At 45.7% G+C, this 21,524-nt stretch overlaps 1 protein-coding gene across 6 annotated transcripts in view; it reads right to left on the reverse strand.

Moving 5' to 3' along the window:
• The window catches only part of LOC129134258 (uncharacterized), a 67,935-nt gene that overhangs the window by 43,664 nt on the left and 2,747 nt on the right, over positions 1-21,524 (reverse strand). For all 6 annotated transcript variants that reach the window (XM_077171027.1, XM_077171031.1, XM_077171030.1 and 3 more), the window contains 4 exons: positions 19,988-21,524; positions 15,164-15,273; positions 14,677-14,829; positions 11,343-11,393 (listed from right to left, as the gene is read on the reverse strand). The exon at positions 19,988-21,524 is cut by the window's right edge and continues 91 nt beyond it. The gene's annotated coding sequence lies outside the window, so the exon portion shown is untranslated. The remainder of the gene's footprint in view (positions 1-11,342; positions 11,394-14,676; positions 14,830-15,163; positions 15,274-19,987) is intronic.

Here is a 21,524-nt window from a genome sequence, read left to right on the forward strand (position 1 = left end):
TTCAAAACTATGAAGACTTTGATTTCAGTCATTTCTCACCCTTTAAATCTCATTTCTTATCCCCTAACTCAATTAACACAGCTTAGTTAAAATTGCTACAAACATCTTTTTTGGTATTATCCTCTTATTCATAATTTTAAAATGAATGGAATATTTAATAATCTGTACTCATGATGTAATCAGAAATTTTTTAAATCCTATGAAAGCTATTTAATAATATTCTAAACTACTCAGCATTTAATTAAGGTCATTAGAAGGCCAGAAATTAGATAGAAAGAAAGATGACTAAAGAAGAAATCTGAAGTCTGTAACCATTGTTTCTAAAATGAATGACCACATTAAGGCCTTCCAAAACTAAAGTGATAATAGATCTTTTCTCCCAAAGGTCTTGCTTAAGAGATATGCTTTTGTGTTTCAGAAGGGAAACAGAGGGGGTTGAAGTCTTTAAAATTGTTTTACAAATAATGTCAACCCACTGAATATCAGCCTACCCCTTTACTGGAACTAAAATAAGCACACAAACACTAGGCTAACCTCCCTAAGCAACAGAAAAATCCTCTCCTCCCTGCAAAGCTGTGACCTGTGGTGGTGGTATTGCACAGAACCCCATGTGGGAAGATCATGTTTCAGCACACGTACCAGAGGATGTGATGTACCCTGTCCCTTGGACCCAACACTTTATCAAGTACCCCAGCCCATATCACCACACTTGTAAGCTGCCTCTGCTGACTGGGACATAAGCATCCAGAGACCACCACACCCCAGAAAGCCAAACCAGCACTTATGGGCTACATCTCTTATTCAGATGCATGGCACAAATGCTCTTCATAGTGATTTTCTTGGACATTCACTCACACAGATTTTGAGCAGTCTTTTTTTGTTTTTTAATTTTGTTTTCCCTGTAGTCATTTGGAGGTGAAATGCACCTCTCACTAAACCTATTCCAGGGGGACTTGTGATCTGATTGTGCATTTGTTCTACAAATGAGTCCTACCCTAGCCTGCCAGTCATTCCCTTTGCATAATTTCCACAAAAGCCTGAGGGACTTTTTCATGAAAGAGGACTTGAGGGTCAAGCACACTTTAGAAGAGGTTCTTCTTTTTTTTCCTTTTTTGTGTTTCAAAGTAAACTTAAACAGCTTTAAAACTGTTCAGTATTCCCAAGCTGAGATCAGAGCCAGCACAAAAGGGCAAATTGTGGCCCAGGTTTTCAGTGTCTGAGGCTTGTTTTCAACAAGTAAAGGGACCACTCACTGCTCTTAGACCCAACACCACATTTCCACTGATATCAGTATGCCTGGACTGAGGGTGTAAGACTCTCCTAAAGAATTTCAGCAAAGTCAAATATTCAAAAGCTGTGTCATCACACCAGATTGCGCTCTGAGAATAGCAGGAAGGAATTAAATTGCACACTGTAAAAATGTTAGCAACCACATTTCATTTTTGAAAAGCCAGTTTATTTGTCCTGAAATAGGAGTTGATTATATCTCTTATTACTGTTACAAGAGCTTGATATATCACAAAGTGGAAGAGTTACAACATGTACCAGCTCTCAACCAGGAAAAATGAACCTGATTCATAATTCACTTTGAGAATGTCTAGTTAGTCAATCAAGTGCTTTGTAATCATAAAGGCTGCCAGGAATTGAATGAATAATGGACTCTTCTAAAATCCTCAGATTTTCTAGTATTCTTATCTCATTATGTGACTTCTATTGCTATTTCTGATACTTATCTCTCTTTCAGCAGAATAAATTAAACTATTCATATATACTGAAAAGAATATATTTGACTATTTAATAAACAAATTGAGTGACCACTCGATGTAACAACTGAATGTGAGGTTTTTCTCCACAGAAGCTAAATCTTTAGGAAGTGGAGCTTGAACAGAAAAAAAAGCTTTTCCCTTCCCCATCTCCCCCATAATTTTTCCTCTTGAAAGGATTTTTGGAGTAATCAATCCTACCATATATCATATTGTTACAGTACAATTTCTCAAGTTGTTTTATAACCATAGAAATTACATAATGCATGTAGCATGGCATTTGTTAAAGAGCAACTGCTTTACTCTCTTTCTGTAGCTGAGAAGCATCTTTACATTGTATGCTTATTTAATAAGGAATTACATCCAAATCTGTATTTTTACCATAGTCTGGCAGAATCAGATAGTTGTAGACAGAGATGGAAACAAGACACAACCACCTTAAATATGAAACTGTGCTGAAGATGCAGTTTAATATGTGTTAATCATATTCAGAAGTGCAGATTTTTAATGTTTAGTTTCTCTTCTAGGCTTTTGCTGCAAAACAAAACTTCTGAGCCATGCAACTAGCATTTCTTTGGAAGTCCCTTAATTGCAGTTTCTCTTACATTGAAATTTTAATTTATTGTTTGCTATACTATTCATTGTTATCGCATGCATTTCTAAACATATGTTTTCAATGTCCTGACAACTTAATCAGTCAATTTTTGAGTGATTGGTGCACCTATGCTCTAAGATTCTTTATTCCTGGCCTCTTCCCCTACCTACAAAGCAAGTCCATTGACAGACAATTGCCTCTTGTCAATTTGTACTGATGTAATTTTTTTTTTCATGGTGAGGGTCTGTGTGACAAAGAATGAATTGTGAAGTGATAAAATTGAATTTATTATATATTTTGATGTTATTTTAGCCAGAAGGATTTTAAGGAATTTACTTTATTGATCATCCAGATGAGAAGCTTACACCTCCCTATAAACTAAAAGGTCATTTCTTATTTAAAAAAAAAAAATCCCAGAGAACTTCATCTAGCAGTGAAATACAACCTATCCCACCCCAAAAACTGGTAATGGGAAAAAACAGTTATTTCTGGAAGTTTTGGATCAAGCTTAGAAATAAACTTGAATTTAGAAAAGCAGGATGTAATTAGCTAAACTGAATTATAGACAGAGTGGTGTCCCTACTGTTGTAGGCATTCCTATGCTATTTTATAATGATTGCAAGGGATTGCTATATGCGTTTTAAACCCTCTCTGAAGCTATTGTCATTTCTAAGGGGCAGCATCAAATCAAATGTAAATTATAACTGAAGTTTAACCATGAGCAAAACTAATGTTTTAGGATATTTTTTTATTTCCGGTGAAAACATAACATTCTGGTCTGTGGAAATGCTCACACAGGGCACACAGACCAGACAGGGTGCCATTGTGACGGTGGATGAAGAAAACAATTTGAAAATCAAACTGGCAACTTTAAAAAGACAAGTTTGACTCAGTTTTAAAAGCTGAGAAAAACTACAAAAAGCACCATAAAATCTTGGGTAATTTTGTCTTTACTATTCAAATGTTAGGGGAGAACCTGAAAACATTTCTCAGAAGATAAAAAACAGTTTTGATAGAGAAATATCATAGTTAATTTTAATGTCTTTTCTGAATGCTGAAATAATTTCAAAAATTATTTTAAATCCACAGATGATGGAGTGCACAAGGTCAAGATGTGTTGTTAGTGCAGTGTGCAGTGTGGACTAAACCTACGCATTTTTCCAACTAATGTAACTGTCAGTGTTTCTAGCTGAAGGAGTCCCACAGCAGTTAGTCAAGAATGTTCATGTTGAGCTCTTCAAAAACAATGTCTTACAGGGATCATTTTCTAGTCACAAGCATGAGCTTGTGACTAGAAAATGTAATGGTTGTCATGTTAAAAATCAGTGGATTTTGGAATGATACAACCGTACTTCCCTTCTAGAGCCATGATCTCTACCAATACACAATTACAATTTACTAGTGATGGTGGTCTTGATACATTGGAATACAGTAAAGCTGAAAAGCTGATTAGAACCAAAACTGCAATTTTTAAACTTCCTTTAATATGGTGTAAACTGAAAGAAGTTCTGGTGCAGATAATTTTAATAGCTACATAAAGTACTGGAACTATCTAGCATCCCACCATTTTCAATATGTTGCCTGTGATCTTAGTAATGAGATGCTAGAGTGGTAAGCCACATACTTTTTACTCACTTGGAAAAAATGAATTATCAATACAGCAGTGGCTGTAAGATATGAAGCAAGAAGGTCCTACTCATTCATTTGGAGTTTCAATTCACACTTTCCGTGGAAAAGCAGAAACTTGTTACTCATTGAATGCTGAGTTCTAACCAAACAGATTGAATTATGGTATTCTTTCCATGTTTCTGCAAACAGCAAAACTTTGATCTGCAATATAGCAACACCTAATGCAGGGAGGTGAGTTTTACTGCTGCTGTTTTAAAGCTTCATAATAGCAGAGGTAAATGTGTAGGCAAGAGTACTCCCAAGTACTGCTGAGAAGGGCATGAGTGTTAACCCCTTGTACAAATTTCTAGATGAATTTAAAACAAATAAATTTAATAGAGGAAAAAATCAATCTACTTGCTGGGAGAGCATGTTTCCAAAGAAATAATGGTGTCCAGTTCTTGGGTACCTTGCTATGACATGGTATTTTTTTCTAACTCTTCACCTGTCTATTTGAACTAAATGACTTAGAGGTGAGTTGAGAGCAGCAGGACTGATGCCCTTTAGCACCTAACTTCCAGCTTTCATGTATCCAGCAGTTCTCTACCTACCTATGCATACAGCTACAGTTGCACAGCCTCCAATAATGCAGGGAGGGGAAAGTTACTCCCTGCTGCTTCAGGGGAAAAAAAAATAAATTAAAAAATTACTCCCTGCTACAAGGGAAAAAACTATCAGAGCTTTGTCTAATTTTTTACCTTTTCAGTCAGGATCTTTTCTTTTATGTTTTCCAGAAGTTGGGCCGGGGTCTAGTAGTTGCCCTGTACAAAATATATGGACCTGTCTTAGCAAGGCACAAATCCCCATTGTGTCCATCAGAAGGGAGTTCTTTGTTTCTCTTCCTTGCAGATTTATTTTTCTTTATATCTGATGATTCAGGCTGACCAAAGCAAATATTTGCATCTTGCAGAACTGCAGGGTTTCAGCACTGCTAAGAACAAGTCCCATACTCTTACAACTTGTGAGCCATCTCACTTAATGTAGTCAAAAACTACCTTGACTGGAAGATTCAATTCTAAAACAGCTGGTCTCACCTTTGTCATGAGTCCCTTATAAATATGAATTTTAAGTGACAGATGAGACTTCAGGACTGCTCTAACAAAGTGTTTGGATGGGCCCTTAAAATGTCTGTTTTCAGAAATGCACTGAAATTGCAGTTGCTTCTGCAGAATTCAATGTTATAAGAGTTAGACTAACACAAAAATTGTATGTGACGAAAGTCAAATCCAGAGTTTGTATTTAACCCAGCAAACCCTAGGAAACAATCATCTTGTACTTTGTTAGCATAAAGAATGAATACTTTAATGAAAAGAAAGTTTGACAAACGTTATTCATCACTACTTCTTCTTTTTGTTAGCTTATGGGGTGAGGGAGAAATGTCTCCGGGACCAGTTTCTTCCAAATTAGCTAAATGGGACTAGATATGCTAAAGTACAGCCAGTCAGAACCCCACAAGGCCACAAAACCCCATGTGGGCAGAGTCCAAGCAAAACTCTACTTATGTGCAAATCCGGCATTGGCAGAGGTCTGTTTTGTCCAAAGATGAGCCAGTCCCAGGGCCACAGCTGACAACTGTGTGTGGTCTGTATGCACCAGAACTGCAAGCATGCAGATTCCAGCACATCTGCACTGGATGCCAGAAATGGGAACTGAGTTTTTAAAGTGCATCTTAGCAGAAGGAGTGGATGCATCTTAGAGTGGCTTTTTCCCCACTCTAGTCTGTTTTTCTCCCTGGTGGGGAGTGCTTCTTCACACAAACTTCTCCCAATCAATAGCATGACAGCCCTAATGTATAGTTAGTGTGTGTGAGGGTCATACAGCTGTCCCTTCAGTAGGCGTTAATCCTACTTTCATAACTATGCGAGAGGTTAATGTTCGCTAAACTAACAGACTCTGTTTCTTTACAGATCTGAAGGGATAAAAGGATGTGAGCTTGACTTAAGCATTTTAAATTTGGTCTGTGATGGATTCTACCTGTTTTATTACAAACTGGAGAGATAGGGGTGGAAATCTTTCTCTGCTCCTAACTCAGACTTTCCAGGCCAAAAATATTGTTATCATTATTAATCAAGAGCATAACTTTCCTTATTGCCTAGCAAAGGAGCAGAAGGATTCCCCTGTGTAAGCTGAAAAGAATTGGCAAGGAGAAAGGGGCAGAGGGAATGAGAGCGTTTGCTTCCAAGCAAGACAAACTCTGCCCTGAGAGCCAAGCCTCCCTGGGGCTTGGCTATCCAAGAAGGAAGAATGTGAACTGTTGCATTTTGTGCCTTTATTTTCAAAGTTACTTGACAGTGAAAAACTATCAGGAGTGGGAATGCCAGGCAGTGGGAATGCCTGTGTTAAGCCAGAAAAGTGGGGGTCCCTGTAACACCACAGAAGCGTTTGAAGGAAAGTTTGCAGGATTCCCCAGGATAACAGCATTTCCCAGGCTGCCATGCCAGGAGGCAGCCACCCTTTTCCTTCTGCAGGCTAACCCACACTGCAGGGTTTCTCCAGACAAAATAGGAATTTCAAGGGATTCCCAGAAGTGGAAACAAGAATTAACTCCTCATGACTACTTTTAAAGTTCCTTTGAAACCTGCCAGGTAGAGAAGGGAAAGTTAGACTTGACAGACCATAGAGGGATCTCATGCAAGAAAACACAAGAGCATTCCTCAGGCAGGGCAAGGCATATTTTCTTGTGGGATAACAAGGAAATCATGCTGTCACCCTAGTACTGGTATTTGGATTTCACCTGAAATTACAGAAAATTAAAAAAGAAAGTGGTAGGCTAACATCCTCCAAGAGAAGAGGGGAAAAATAGTAAGGCTGTAACTTCAAAATTTCCTAGATTTGCTATGGAGTGGATCTGTACTATCCAGTACAATAAATTTACTGTCCCTTTGAAAATAGTTATTGAACTACACTCATCACAAGTCAGATACAGAGATAAAATAAACATTTCTCTGCTCTCCATGATATCTAAAAGTGCTGGTTTTGCACAACACAGCTTTCCACAAGCCCAAGGTGTAAAGACAGTAATCTATGATAACATTATGCACTAGAAGCACCTAAAGTTGAACTTTTGGAGACTAAATCAATACAGTATTTAGTGCTGCATTGTGGAAACAAACAGAAGAGCACAGCTGCCCTGTCTCTGCTGCAGATAAAGCAGGTCTGAAAAGAGCAGTGCTGTGGTCAGAGTAGCAGTAGCAGATCTCATTCTCTTCCCCTCACGGTTCCGCAATCTGCACCAAAAGGAGTGCCCAGCTCCCTTTTTTCACCACAGGTCGACACTTCAAGGTCTGATTTTTTTTATCAGATTCTCCTGAAAACATGCAGATGAATTGATCTGGGAGATTCCAGTCCCATCCACCCCCACACACATCAGACCAGCAACTCCGGGACTTGACATAAACTACAGCTTATTTCAATATCCCAGATAGGTAGATGGATAGAAAATTGATTAGATGTAGGTGGTCTGGTGATTTTAAGAAAGAATGAACCTTGAAGTTTATGCAACCCTCCTGTAATTCCTACCCCTGCTGTTTAGCATGAACAGAACATTTCTCTGTGACCATCAAATGCCACTGCTCACATCCAACTGCTTGTTGAAATTGCTCTTGAGACTAAGCAACTCCCACCAAGACATGGTAACCTTTTTTTTAAAGGGGAAGTGGTGAAAGGAGAGAAGATGGACTCATTTCAGGAATTAGTGGGTCTACACCATAAGGAAAAAACTTCTTTACAGCTTCCCTGGGACTTCAGGATTTTGTGTTTCTATTTTTACAAGAATGGGCTGATTTGTTTTAGGCTGTTACTGTCCATTACTGCTGAAGTCCTGGAGAAAGGTGGGAAGCAGAGAATTCTGGCAATCTGCCTAAAGAGAAATCAATGAAACAAATTAATCCTTCACAGGCTGCAATGACACAGTAATCCATCACTCAGAGGTGCTTTTATACACGAAATCAGAGAGCAGAGGAAAGAGCCCTGGGGGACATCACAGACAACTTACAACAATACTGGGAAAATACTAAGGAATCGGTTTATTTAAAGAGGATAGATTTCAGCTGATTGTCTGTTTAGTTTTATATTTTTCTTCATGCTGAGGCAAAGCTCTGGGCGGACGGCCCTACCTGCTGAGAACTAGCTACCCTGATCACCTCCGTGGACTTCCAGGAGCGGGTGTGGAAATGATTCTTTTTACCCATGATGGGCAAGTGGCTGAGAAACTGACTTTTGGAGGGGAGGGTCTCTGAAGGTCCTCCAGGCTTTGCAGGATCGGACCCCGCAGGCAACAAGTGCACTGATTCTTACCCACTTCTTCAGCTCCATGGGATGCATGTGGAGCAGGGTAGGGGGGGCAAGGAGTAGCCCACTGTCCGCGTCGTCAGTTGTCACCGGCTGTGAGGGCGGAGAGGCTGGGCAGAATTAGACCTGCTCTCCCCCTCTATCCTCACACCCCTCTGCGAGTCCCTTTTAGGGAAACGGACGTGGAGCAAAAGATACGGGTTTGTCGATACCATCGACAGGTGCTTAAAAATCACTTAGTGGTATCCAAAATTACACCTTCCCCCCACCCTTTCGAGGGAGGGGGGGGTGCTGGGAGCGACACCTGCTGCCGGTCACGAGCGCCGCCTCAATAAAACAACAAAAACAAAAACAAAAACAAAACAAAAACAAAAACAAAACCACACATGGCGTGGCGGCAGTGCCTGCGCGGTCCGGCTCCCGCACCCTCGCTGACTGTTTTTCTCTCTCCCCTTATGGATGTGGCTCCTGTTTCGAAAGTGGGACAGAACCGGGAGCATCACCCATCCCTCAGGGCGACCCCCCGAAGGCTGTGGGAGACGGGCAGGAGTTCGGCAACATGCTGGAAAATCAGCGGAAAACTCGTGAAATGGCTAAACTATCGAAACTCGGCCACCGGGGCGCTCTCAGGAGGAGCGCTTCTTTATTTTAATTTTTCACTCCTCCCAGTATAAGGGCAAAAAGGTGATTTTGATAGCCCGCTTCCATATCGGCTTCGCTACCCTGCACACTTAGGAATCATGTTTTATTCCGAATTTCCCCTACTTTGAAAAGGCTGATAACGTAAGAATCCAGTGATGCTGCCGATGTCGGGAGAAATATGCAAATTGGGAACCTAAATGCTTTGAACAGACATGCGTCTAAACATGGAGATCGCCGTTGATGGAGTCAGTCTGTTCCTAAGAAAGTGAAGAAGCACCGAATTAAATTGCCAAGAAAGGGAAACAAAAGTTTCTACAGTGTAACTACATTACTTCACCTATACTATTACCTTTCAGATTATGTCTTGAAAGAAGGCAGACTCAGTACAACCTTCGTATTCAAAAATTGGCTGTGTTTAGGCCAGTGAATCTGGACTGATTTAAAAAGGCTTTTTCATCCTCCAAATCAAATGAAGTCATTAGATGTTTTCTTTTAAAAATCTCACTATTCCCTTCATTAGATACTCACACACTTAGTGAACTTCTTAGTATCTGGACCATCACTTTTGTGGGGATTTTTCAGGTTTGTTTGCGTGTCTGTTTGTTTTGGGGGAGGGGAGTGGGGCGGTGGTTCAGACTGAAGAGGATTCCCCTCTTGTACTCTTATTTTCTGGGCGTATGTCATTCATTTTTCTCATTGGAATGTCTCCTATGGAGATTTCTAGAGGTTATCATTATTCCTGAAGGGTCTATGTGAAGAGGGAGCCTCGCGAACTTAGTCTCTCGGGAAGAAGCCTGTCAGTGATCTCCGCTGAGACGGCAAGCACTCCCAGCCAGCCCAGGGGGATTTCGGAGTGCTGATCGCCTTCAAAGGGTCACTGGGGCCCTCTTGCCCTTCTGGAGACACCGCCAAAGGGAAACTTCAGTTTGGAGGAGAGGGAAGGGAAAAAAAGTAAAGGCATTTCTACTTGGTAGCTCGGGAAGTTGGCAAACAAAAGAAAAACCGCAGCTCCAGCAACTCGGGCTCTCCAGCTCGTAGTGAGAGGCATACTGGGGGCGTTTCTCGGGTTCAGCGTTTATTATAGGTGTGCTTCCTGCCTGCCTGCTCGGCAGACCTGCCCCTGCTAGCACTGGAGCCTCGGAGTTTCGCAACCCGCAGCAAAGCTCAAGCGTGAGGAAAAGGAGGCGAGCGGCGTCCCCCAGTTTGCGATGGGACGGGAGGTTATCAGCCCGCGGGATGGGTGCTGCGTGGTGCCTGAGATGTTCTGCAGCTTATTGACGGAGAAGCGCGGAAACGCGCTGGGTGAGCCAGCCCTTTCCTGGGCTGGCAGGAGAAACCAGGGGCGTCCTGCTTAATTATGTATAGCCTAATAGCAGGTGGGGTTTTCCACGTGTTTTGCTGCTAAACCTGCGACCTCTTCAGATTCCCCCCGGCAACGCTTTGTGCCATTTAAGCCCGTCTTCATCCTGTTCAGACAGATTCAGCCGGGTGCTTCATGTGTCTCCCTCCCTGTATTGGCTCCAAATAAACGGATCATGAATGTAAAACTATCCCCCCAAGACATATGACTAAGAATTGTCAAGGAGACTTTGGTCCACTATCTGTGTCTATTATGCCAGTCACTCATCACGATCCCTTGTGGTGTGTCATACGTCATGATGACACTGATTCATGACACAGTTTAATGCTATTCAGGGATGCTCCGGCATAGCACAGCATCCCGCCTCCACCCCTCACTTTTGTAGCTCGTTACAAATGCATCCTTTACATCGTCTCCAAAGGATCATTGCACCCCCTAAATTAAAAGCAATCGTCCCAGATGCTTTCTGGTCAAATGTGCACAGCTCGGTTTCTAGGTATTTTCCTGTTTAGGAGTTGTTTTGCCTGTCGTCTCTGCCAAGTTTTTCCCTCGGAACCTTCGGCGCGGTGACTGTCTTCCCCGTCCCTCCACTCCCAGCCTGGGGCTAAAGGGCAATCCCAGTTTATCTCGGAGGTCTTTGCCTCCTGCCTTGCGTTGGGCGCCCGGCACTCCTGACATTAAACCGACAAAGATGCCTGTCCACACATGAGCTTTCTATTCCCCTTGTGGGAGAAAGTAAGAATCCCCATGCTGAGCCCTGGTGGGAGAGGCCAGCGGGCGGCCGAAGGACGGCGAGGAGCGGGGGTGGGTGAGGACGCAAATTCGCCTCTCTCCACCTCCGTGCACGCTCAGCACGGGGGCAACCCCGGGCTCTGAGGGTGTGCGTAGCAGCATATGGAGGTCGGTGCAACCTCTGGGCTCTGGCCGCGGGGCTGCAGAAGGGATGCAAACAATAGCGGCTGCAACACCTGCGACCCACAGTGGTACTGGAATATGTACAGTAATATGGAGTAGTTGCTCTTACCGCTTCCAGAGGGAGCTCAAAGCTGGAAAGTCAAGGTTAGAGTCCTCCAAACTGTAAATATTTTCCACAGAGCACGCCCACAGTGCAGGCAGATGGACAGGGAGACGAAAGAGAGAAAAAGAGAGAGAATTCTTCGTTTGTCGCAGAAGGGACTTTAAGATTCATTTAACATCATGTGATTAGGGATAAAGATTCATTCTGTCAATGTGTAATCATCTGTTCAGCTACAGCACAGGGCTGAAAAACTTCTACCTGTGCACGGTGGGAAGAAACACGAGGGTGATGCATGGTCAGCAGGGATCCAAGATGCAATAATTAATTCACTGCAAACCACAGGGCCCTTTAGCAAGTACGTAAAGTCTGTCTGGAAGCAGTGATCTACTTGTGCACGTCCACACAAGGATCTCACGCGTGTTGCAATGGAAGTTGTTTGGCTGCATGTGAGCACATGTGACACCTGTCCCCAGGATTTCGGGGCTTGGGCTCGTGTGATACACCCCTGCATGATATGTCCAGCCTGTAGCATGGGATGTTCACCTCGCTGTGCATGTTTTCCCTCCATGTGATTTCACGCGTGTTTGTGTCATGTATTATTAAACACGGACAATCCCGCTCCGCGGTTTGCAGTTCAACAGCGGCTGACACTGGAAATTTAATGCTGACTTGGAAATGCCACACACAGCCTATGAAGGGCGACAAGCATGCAAGAATGGCTGGGATTTGGGTCTGGGCAGAGAGATTATTCTATAGGGCACTGAGCTAGACCAGTGCTTAAGAGGTCAAAACCTACCTTCACCCTCATCCTCACCCTCACACTCCTCAACCTCATCCTCCAGCCTGCTTCGTGTCCCCCACCGTGCTGCCCCCTCACCTACCCAGCCTGAATCTCAGCTCACACGTACAGACACTCGCACAAGCAGTACCTGCGTCCTGTTCCACCCAGGAGGAACTTTCCTGCTCACCATCTCTCCTCCCACATTCCTCTCCCGGGAAGGAACCGCTCCCTGCCCCTTCGGTCCCCAAGACTCTGTATAGTGTCACAATCTGCATATAAACCACCGGGAATAAGCGACAGGTTCGTTTGCTTCCGGGAAAACAAGCAAGTAAAAGCATAGAGATGAACCCAGAGCCTTATTGCTCTGTTAGCAGAGAGACAGCCTGTACTTGTAAAAGGCGGAGGGAAAGAAGACGCTGTGTTACAGAGTCACCACCACCGCCCCGACAAGTCATTGCGCCTCTAACCCCCTGCCGCCCCCGCAATTAGCCGCACCTCACGAGGGTGCTGCTCACGCTCAAATTGCGCTGAAAACTAAGGGATCCTATTGAATCTCAACGGGTGCCGGGGATGGGGAGTTCCACTCAGACGGCCCCGAAAGTGCCGCAGGTCCGGGGCCAGCCGCAGCAGTGGAGACGAGCGGGGGAGGGAGGGCGGAATGCTCGGAGCAGCGCGGAGGGAGTGCGCATCCGCGGAGCGGCCAGGGGCGGGTGGCGACTGAAAGCCGCTTCGACCCGGGTATGACCCTCGGTGCGCGACGCCCAGGAGACTGCTACTTGGGCTGCCAAGGCTTTTTCCTTTCTCTATTTTTTTCCCCTGAATTCCTCACCCCTCACTGGTGTCTTGACCCACGGCACAGTCCAGCAAACAATTCTGTTTATGTCCTTTACAATAGCAATTTTATGCGGTACAATGCGACACATACAACAATGAATATGCATAGAGAACTGCGAGGGGACATGAATGCGTACGGCGAAATGCCACTTTCCCTACCTGTCCCTTTTTTAGCTAGTTTGAACAAAAGGCATCGCAGATGCGTTTTGTGGCGCTGAATTAATTCCAGATATTTGGTACACAAACTTAGCGAGCCCAAAGGAGATTAATTTTCCAGAGTAATCCAATTAAAAGATTTTTAAACTAATCTTTTTGGGGGGAAAAATAGTGCAAAGCTGAAGAGGAAAATCGGTTTTATGACAGTGATTTATTGCACCAGTCTGGTCTATAGAAGGATGATTTCCCTTGTTTTCCCTCCCACTGTGAAGTCGCAAATATACGCTGAAAAATACACGTGTATATATGGCTGAATTCATTTTATTTTATTTCATTTCATTTCATTTCCTTTTACTTTATTTCATTTCATTTTATTTTATTTTATTTTATGGAAAGAGTACCATCCAGACGAGACTCTTGCCCTTAAACTCCAAGGAAGGGAGTTTGGTCGTTCACAAGTACCTTAGACTTTTTAAAGGGCTAATAGATTTATGGTCTCTTTTCCGACGCCCATCCAGAGTAATTAGCACATATGTTCTAAATAGATGATAGTTTTGTGAGCAATAAAGCAATTATCTATCGCTAGAGCTGACAGTTCCTTCAAATAAGCTCCAGCCAGCAGCTAATTGGAGAAGTCATTTCAGCTTCATTGTCTGCAATTAGTCCTGCTAAACTATTACACCCAAACTACCTGGTTTGAGGTTTATTTATTCATATCTATTTGCATTTACAAATGTTTGCTAAGTCACACTTAACTTTTCCAGGAAAAGAGCCTCTCTGGGGCTTCTTGGGGGTTGGGGGGGGCGGAGGCAGTAGGGAGGGAGGTTGAGGGGGTTTTGTTGAGATTTTTCCTCCTTTTGCATCCAGGAGAGCCACTCTCTCAGCGGTACTGGCGGGCTCAGTCGTGCACAAACACTTGTCCACTCTGCTGAGCCGGGGAGATAAAACTGTATTTTCCTGACCGGTGCAACCAAGAGAGCAGCGAGGGCAGTGGGGAGGAAGGAGATGGGTAATTCTGCTAAGGGAAAAAAAAAAAAAAAAAAACCAACCAAACAAACAAACAAAACAAAAACAAAACAAAAAAACACTTTCCACCTGCCTGAGCTCTGCATTTAGGGACAGCCTGGATGACCACGCAGTACTCCACCTAACAGGTCCTTCGGTGCTGGAAGAGCCCCTCTCTGTGTGTGAGTGTGAGTGTGAGTGTGAGTGTGAGTGTGAGTGTGAGTGTGAGTGTGAGTGTGTGTGAGTGTGTCCCCAGCCGTGCCTGGGGACACGGTGTCTCTTTGCCCTTTGGCATTTGAGGATAGGAAAAGATCTGTGGGTCGAGGGAGCCTTTTTCTGTCCACCTCCCACAACTGCCGCCTCCTCGGGGGTGAAAAAATTAAACAAGGCGATGGGGGCTGAGGACTTGTGCACAGTGAGTGGAAAAAATGTGTTAAACATCAGTTTGACGCCCCATCGGAGCTTCAAAATATACATCGCCTGGATTTCTTCTACTTAATTTAATCCTTATTCGACTGTGTTTCTTCTTGCCATCTATTTACTAGAAGTCCCAGCAAAACGTACCTCGGGAGAGAAGGAGGAGGGGTGACACACGATGGCGGGGGGAGGACTTCATTTGAACCTCTAGACTTAAGCAGGTATTTAGCAGGGAGGCACTCCAAGGAGTTTGAAGTAAGTCTCTTAAGTCATGACTTCTGCCCAGGACTTGAGCTGCTCCTGGAGTGGAAAAGATTTGTGTGTCGGGATGGGAACTTGTAGCCTTAGCAACAAAGTAGTCACATGAAGGAATTTTCAGCAAAAGTATCCCAGACTGAGAAAGAAACGCCAATTTCTGAGCAGCTAGGAAGGAAGACATAGTGTCCTGGATTGAACCTCTGGAACAAAACTTTTTCTATTTGACAGAGGTCCCCAAGTTTGCCCACCTCTTTTTTTTATTTTTCCCCTTAACGTATAACAAAAACCCAACACCCCCCCCGCCCCCCCCCCCAAAAAAAAAACTCAAAAAACAAACAAACAAAAAAAAACCCAAAAAAACCCCAGAAACACCAGCCTTGGCAAGATGATCCCCAGGAACCTGCGGACACCTCCGTCGGTGCCTGGCTGATGTGCGGAGCCAGTCCAGGTATCCGCAATAAGTGCAAATTACGAAAATCCAGGAGTCTGAGGGTGAGAGAGAAAATAGTGTCGGGTCGACTCCGTGTTACAACTCCGAGCATCACCCCTCAAAAAAGGTCCTCACAGCCCGGGCACTGGGAAGGAGTCTCTGAGATGCTGGTTGCTCCAGCATGCCCATCCCCGGACCACCCGGCCCCAGGCAGGGAATACCCTGGCGCGGGGGCGAAGGGAGGAGGGACAGGGCATGCCTGTGTCTCCGCGGAGTCGCAGGGTGCGCGCATAGCAGGCTTCGGCTACAGGGGGCTGCTCAAGCTGCTCCTTGTCTAGCGCACTCAAGGGCACGCACCCCTTCGGCCAGGCAGCCCAGTGCAAAAGCATTTTCGCAGCTCCCAGAGCACACACACAGCTGTTTTTTGTTGGGTGGCTTGGTTTTCTTTTTTTTTTTTTTTTTTTTCATTTTCCATTACGAGCGATTAGATGGTGTCTATTCAAATTTGCTGATCCAGAGAGAAAATAGGAGTAGATAAAAGGAGATTTCAAGAGACCTCCTCGTCCTTTTCACACCAACCTGAGCCCCAGAATAGCCAAGGATCAACTCGGACAAAAGCCCTTTCCCTTTCCCTTTCAGCTTCAGAAGATTCGGTGGAAGGGGTTAACAATAAAACATATAACTCTAGACCCGTTTGATAGGATCAGGCAATTTTGTGTAACTTATTAACGACACTGTTGGATATGTCTGGGCTTAACCCCGAGAAACGTGTGAATAATTATATTTTTAAAAAATAATAAAAAAGCCTTTGCACCGTAAAATATGTAGCAGTCATTTATAGCTTTTGTGTTGGGCTGGAGCGATCTACTGTGTTTATTCTGTTTCATTTAAACTTTATCTGAAGCGCAGCCCCGTCCTCCCCACGCAGACAGAATATGCCGTAATAAACATATCTTGCTCCTGACAGTTTCAATGGAAATGCTAAGGTTTATTACTCAGATCAATTTCTGATTAATAAATATGATTATATCGCTACTACTCTACCATTGCTGAGTATTTGCCAGCAAACATACTTTTCCACAGTTTTATCTCGGACGCAGGGGAGAAAGTGACATTAAATACTTAAGCATCTTGGAGCCGGTCTCTGGTCTGCGGAAAGTCCAGCTCAAATCTACTCCTGACTGACTAATCCCCTCAGTAAAAGAAATGGAATCTCTGACAGGTAACTATTAAGGAAATTATTATATACTGCCGTCGATGGCGTTGTCAGGACAATCTCACGATTTACAAACTCGTTTCCAAGCGTCAGCTCTTTATCAAAATCTCCAGCGCAACTCAGAATCATAAAAACACCAAATTCAGCCCTAACAGAAGGTGAAAGCATAAAATACAGTCGGAACTGTTCAGTGCAAAGCGTTATGCTAGTGGTTTTTGTAATTTTTTTTCTCTTGGCTTCAGCGCTCTGATCACTGCAGCTTTATTTGTGCCGAACGTAAATATTTGGTCCTGGATTCACGAGTGTGTTGAAAATTATTCCCAGATTTTCCTTATACAGGAAAGTTTGATCTCCATCCAAAGGTCATCAGTTTCTGTTCCTGCAGCTCTACTTGGGAATTGTTATGCTTCTTTGTGCTGTTAGAAAAGTGGCCTTCGCTTTGGGTGCCTTCTCTCCCGTCCTCACACAGACAGCTTTTTTTTTGTTGTGCGCTTGTTGGTTGGGGCTCTGTGTTTTTTTTAGTTTTGCTTTTGGTTTGGTTTGGTTTTTACTTCTAGGCACAGATTTTTTTAATTTTTTTTTTTTTTTAATTGGGGAAAAAAGGCTGACTGTCGGGTGCTCAGGCGTTTCTGTCTGTAGGGATAACGAGCGCCTGCTTTCTGGTTGGCACTGGAGCCCGGTACTTTTGAGTGCTAACAAATGACAAACCCCGGCTCGGCGCGGAGCCGCTGCCGGAGAGGATGCGGGAACGGCAGATTGCCTTCTCGAGGGCGTGGCGGGGGGAGTTGCGAGGGCCGCTGTCTCACTGCTTTTTTGCCAATCCCGTCTAAAATAATTCCAGGGAAGCAGGCGGTGTGCGCGGAAGGGAAGGGTGGTCGCGCCTCTGGGTTTAAACACACGCGGAAGGCGAGGAAGAGCGGGCACAACTCGGCGGGGTGGGACACAATACCCCGTGGGTTGCGAGACCCAGCAGCAGCTTTGGATATCGCGGGGATGTCGGCCGTCACCCCAAGATGGTGTTTCACAGAGGAAACGAGGGGAAGGAGTACTCTCCAAAGAGTGGGGGTTTTGTTTGGGCTTTTTTGATAAATAAATAAATAAATAAAGCAGGTTGTGCATGATGGAGTGGCCCGGGGCATGTGCGGCAGACGGGCGGAGGGGGAGCTCAGCAGGGAAAGGTGGAGGGCCTTGTTTCCCAAGCCCAGTCGCCTTCGGTGGGAAGTACTGAAACGTCCTGGGCGACTGACTAAGGTGATTGTGATAGGGATACCAGGAGGGGGGAGATACCGGAACGTCCAGGGTTGGATGGGCCCACCTTCGGCATCAGGCTTCCTTTAGAAAGAGACCAGGGTTGGCACAAAGCGTCCCAGAGTGCTTCCCTCAGGACAGCTGCGGGTGGGTGCTGCAGGAGGCAGCGAAGGAGCAGCGCAGACCGCCCGGGAGGAGCTGGCCCCGCTCAGTCACATCTCCCCGGGGTGATGCCACTCACTGGAGACCACCTGCCCAGGGCAGGGGGTGACTGCGTCTCCTCCAGAAGCACCACCTCCCGCACACACACACACACACCATATGTTGCGTTCCTTAAGAAACTTAGTTATCCTTCAGATCTGGCTTGAGCGGAGGCAGGAAAAGGAAGGAAAAAAGAAAGGGAGAAAAAAGGCAAATGGAGAAAAAGGCCTATGAGGAAAAGCCCCAGCATTGCTGATGGGAAATGAGGCCTGGCTGGGCACCACCAGTTGTGGAGGCCTGGAACAGCAGTGCCACCCCCAGCCTGGCTGAGGGCCTGGGGAGCAGCAGGGCTGGGACACACAGTTTAGACTGGGGGCGGGGGGGGTCCAATGTGACTGTTCACATTCACTCTGCAGCAGGCTGGCCCAGGAGAGAGGCCGCGCAAAAAGCTCCAACCAAGGGATGAAGGCAGAGGCTGGGGGAAACCCCAGTACAACACTCCGGTTTAACAGCCTGTAGGTGTCCACAGGTCAGAACTGAGGATGACTAAATACACTAAAAATTGAAAGCAAGAATGAATTTTTTTTTGCAGGCCAAAGCTGTTCACTGCACCCTAAGTGTGCACATACTGTCCTTCATCTACCCCATTCCATAGGTGTGTGCATATATATGTGGGTATATGTATGTACGTCCCTGTGTGGGTACTTTTTTCAATGTGTGTGTATGTGTATGTGTATATATATGTGTGTGTGTGTGTGTGTGTGTGTGGTGCCTTGTGGAGCTTGGCAGCTGAAGAAGGCACTTATTTGTGCAAACACAGGCTATGTATCCGAGCTCCCAAATTACATGCAGCCGGGCCACTTACAAATCCACCACTAATCTCCAGAGGAACTTTTCCTTTCTGCAGGGGACAAGAGAGGAACCAGTGCCATTCTGGGCTGGGTTACACGAGGAAGGAGATAGGGGTGGAGAAGAGAGATACAGAAAGGAGGGAAAAAAACCAAACAAACAGAAACAACCAAAACCACCCGTTAAAGCCTTCCAAAACTCTCCCACCTTGAGATCCCAGCCTTGGACTCTGGCCTGGGGAAAGTAGCATCTAGTACGACAGAGGGAAAATTAATTCTCCAAGTTCCCAGCTCCATCTCCTTTACACATTCCAGATCCACAGAGGTTAAAAAAGGAATCAAAGTTCATTTCCCAATTAAATGTCAGTTGTGACCGTGTCCCTGTAATTTGTTGAGGAGAGGAAATGCCTCTCGTCGACTGATCTCTGCTTTAACCTGGTCAACACAAGCATGAGACCTTTATTGATGGATGCCCAGAGTCCCGTCTCCCCTCCCCAACAGGCTACTGCACAGCCACAGGACGTCGGAGATGGGTTTCTCCTCGGGACTCCCGCAAACTTCACCGGCCTTCACCCATCAGCTATTTCTACAAATCCCGTTTAAAAGCTGCTTTTCCTCATCACGGAGCGAATGAAAACCACCAAGCGCTTCCAGCCAGACGAAGGGAAAAAATTTCTCCCCGCCGCACAACCCCCGTTGCCCAGACTAGCGCAGTCTGAGCATGTTTAGGCTCCCTCTGTATTACAATTGTGCCCAGCCCGGCTGGGAAACATCTGATTACTGCCCCTGTAATCTGTTGACACTATCACCCAGATAAACAAGCTGCCATCGATCTTTTCATTAGGTGATCAAGTAACAAACAAAGCAGGTGAAAGAGAAGAACGCTGGAATGCTTGCACGTCCCCAGCCCGGCGCCCTGCGGCTGCAGCTGGCCCTGGCACCCAGGTCGATGCCTGCCGTACCTGCGTGGGTCACCTCTGTGATACACGCGCGTTATATGGGGAGGGGAGCAGTGGAAATTCCCACACATGTTCCTATAGGGGGAAAGGGGAACGGAAGCGAGGAGGGAGAAAAAATCTCGGACAGAATGAGGACTAGGCGCCTTTCACTCCTCCCAAATGCCGGGATGCCCAAATGACGCCAGGGGAGGAGGTGGCCCGGGGGGGGGAAGGACTGGGGAAGGTCTCCTTGCCAAGTGTCGCGGCCTTGCTCCCCTCCCTCTGCCCCGAAACCACGAGGAAGGAAGCGGCGACTTGCCTGGGGTGGCCCGGGGAGCCGGGGCCGTCGGCAGAGTGCCCGGTCCGGGAGGAGCTGGGCTGCGGCTGCTGTGTCCGTCCACCTTCTCTCAGGCTTTCTGCCTCTGTCTGTGTCTGTGTCTGTGTCTGTGTCTCTGTCTCTCTCTCTCACTCTCTCTCTCTCCCTCTCCCCCCCCCTCCGTGCCTCGCTCTGCCTCTTTTACTCCCTGTCTCTTCACAGTCTGGGGAGTAAAATCTAGATGATACACATACGGAGCTTGCTTTTTTGTCCTATTTAATCTTATTCGTTTCACCTTCTCACTGATCAAGAGACAGGACGGAGACTTTATTTGGAAAGAGCGAGAGAGAGGAAAGAAGCCTACTGTTGCATAGTCAATAACATCCTTTTTATCAATGCAATATACAACAGAGACGGCTTGGCCAAGGGGCTCATTGAAAATCTCTTCATTATTTCGGGACAAAATCAAGCATTATTCTGATCTTAGAAATGATGAAGGAATCTTTTCTTCAGGCGGCTCCCAGCCTCAGATTTCAGAGTCGACAGGGAAAGAAAAAAAATATCATTATCACTATGCATCAAATTTGACGGGCTTATTTTTTTCTCTTTACTTTTAATTAAAGCAACATCACTTTACAAAACTAAATAATAACAATAAAATTTCTGTCACCTATTTAATTCACTTTCCTTCTGCAGGTTTTCCATCCACCTTCTAATCTGACTATAAACTTTATTGGGAGCTACGAGAAAGGTATGGTGGCAAGTAGAGGCGCCTGGGATTTTAGTTTTGGTGGGATTTTTTTTGGCGGGGGGAGCTGTTCAGTTTTTACAGTCTGCTTCTTCTTTGTCACATGCAGTCTTTCGAACCCAAGGCAAATTTCAGATCCCTGACAAAAGGGAAGCTGCCTCTAAGGCCGGCTTGTGAGAGAGACAGAAATTGAAAAGAAGAGGGTCTTCTCCTCAGTGCAGTTTTCTATTTAAAATAAGAAAGGGGAGATGCATTTTTTGGTAAAAGTAGGGGGTGGGGTGGAAGACTGCAGACAGGCGCGGAACCCCCTGCTCGCCGGGCTCCCCCGGGCCGAGGCTCCGTGCCCACTAGATGGCAGCCGGAGCCAGCGATTCCCGCTCGCCGAGGCCGGGGCCCGGGCCGGCAGCGGAGGGGAGCGCAGGGCAAGGGGGGGACTGACACCCCCGCAACCCCCCGCGCATCCCCCCTCCCCGCGTGGAGCACTTGGAGACATCAGGAGAGCCGGGGGAAGGGGAGCGAGGGGGAGGGCACTGCCTGCAGGGCGGTGGGGGTTATGCTGACTGCTCACACACCCCCCAAAATAAAATTAAAGGGTAGAGGTGAAACCCATGCGAGAAGCGTGGAGCCCTGCGGGGCTGCGGGTGGACATGTTAGGTGAGGAATGAGGGGTGAGGGACGAGGGACAGGCTGCAAAAATAGCCCGAAGTGGGATGGGAACATATGGGGATTTGAATATGTGTGTGGACTCGGCCGCGTGTGTCTGCAAGGGTGTGCATATACGGGCGCCTGCTC

The sequence above is a fragment of the Agelaius phoeniceus genome, chromosome Z, assembly GCF_051311805.1.
Source record: "Agelaius phoeniceus isolate bAgePho1 chromosome Z, bAgePho1.hap1, whole genome shotgun sequence".
Lineage (NCBI taxonomy): Eukaryota > Metazoa > Chordata > Aves > Passeriformes > Icteridae > Agelaius > Agelaius phoeniceus.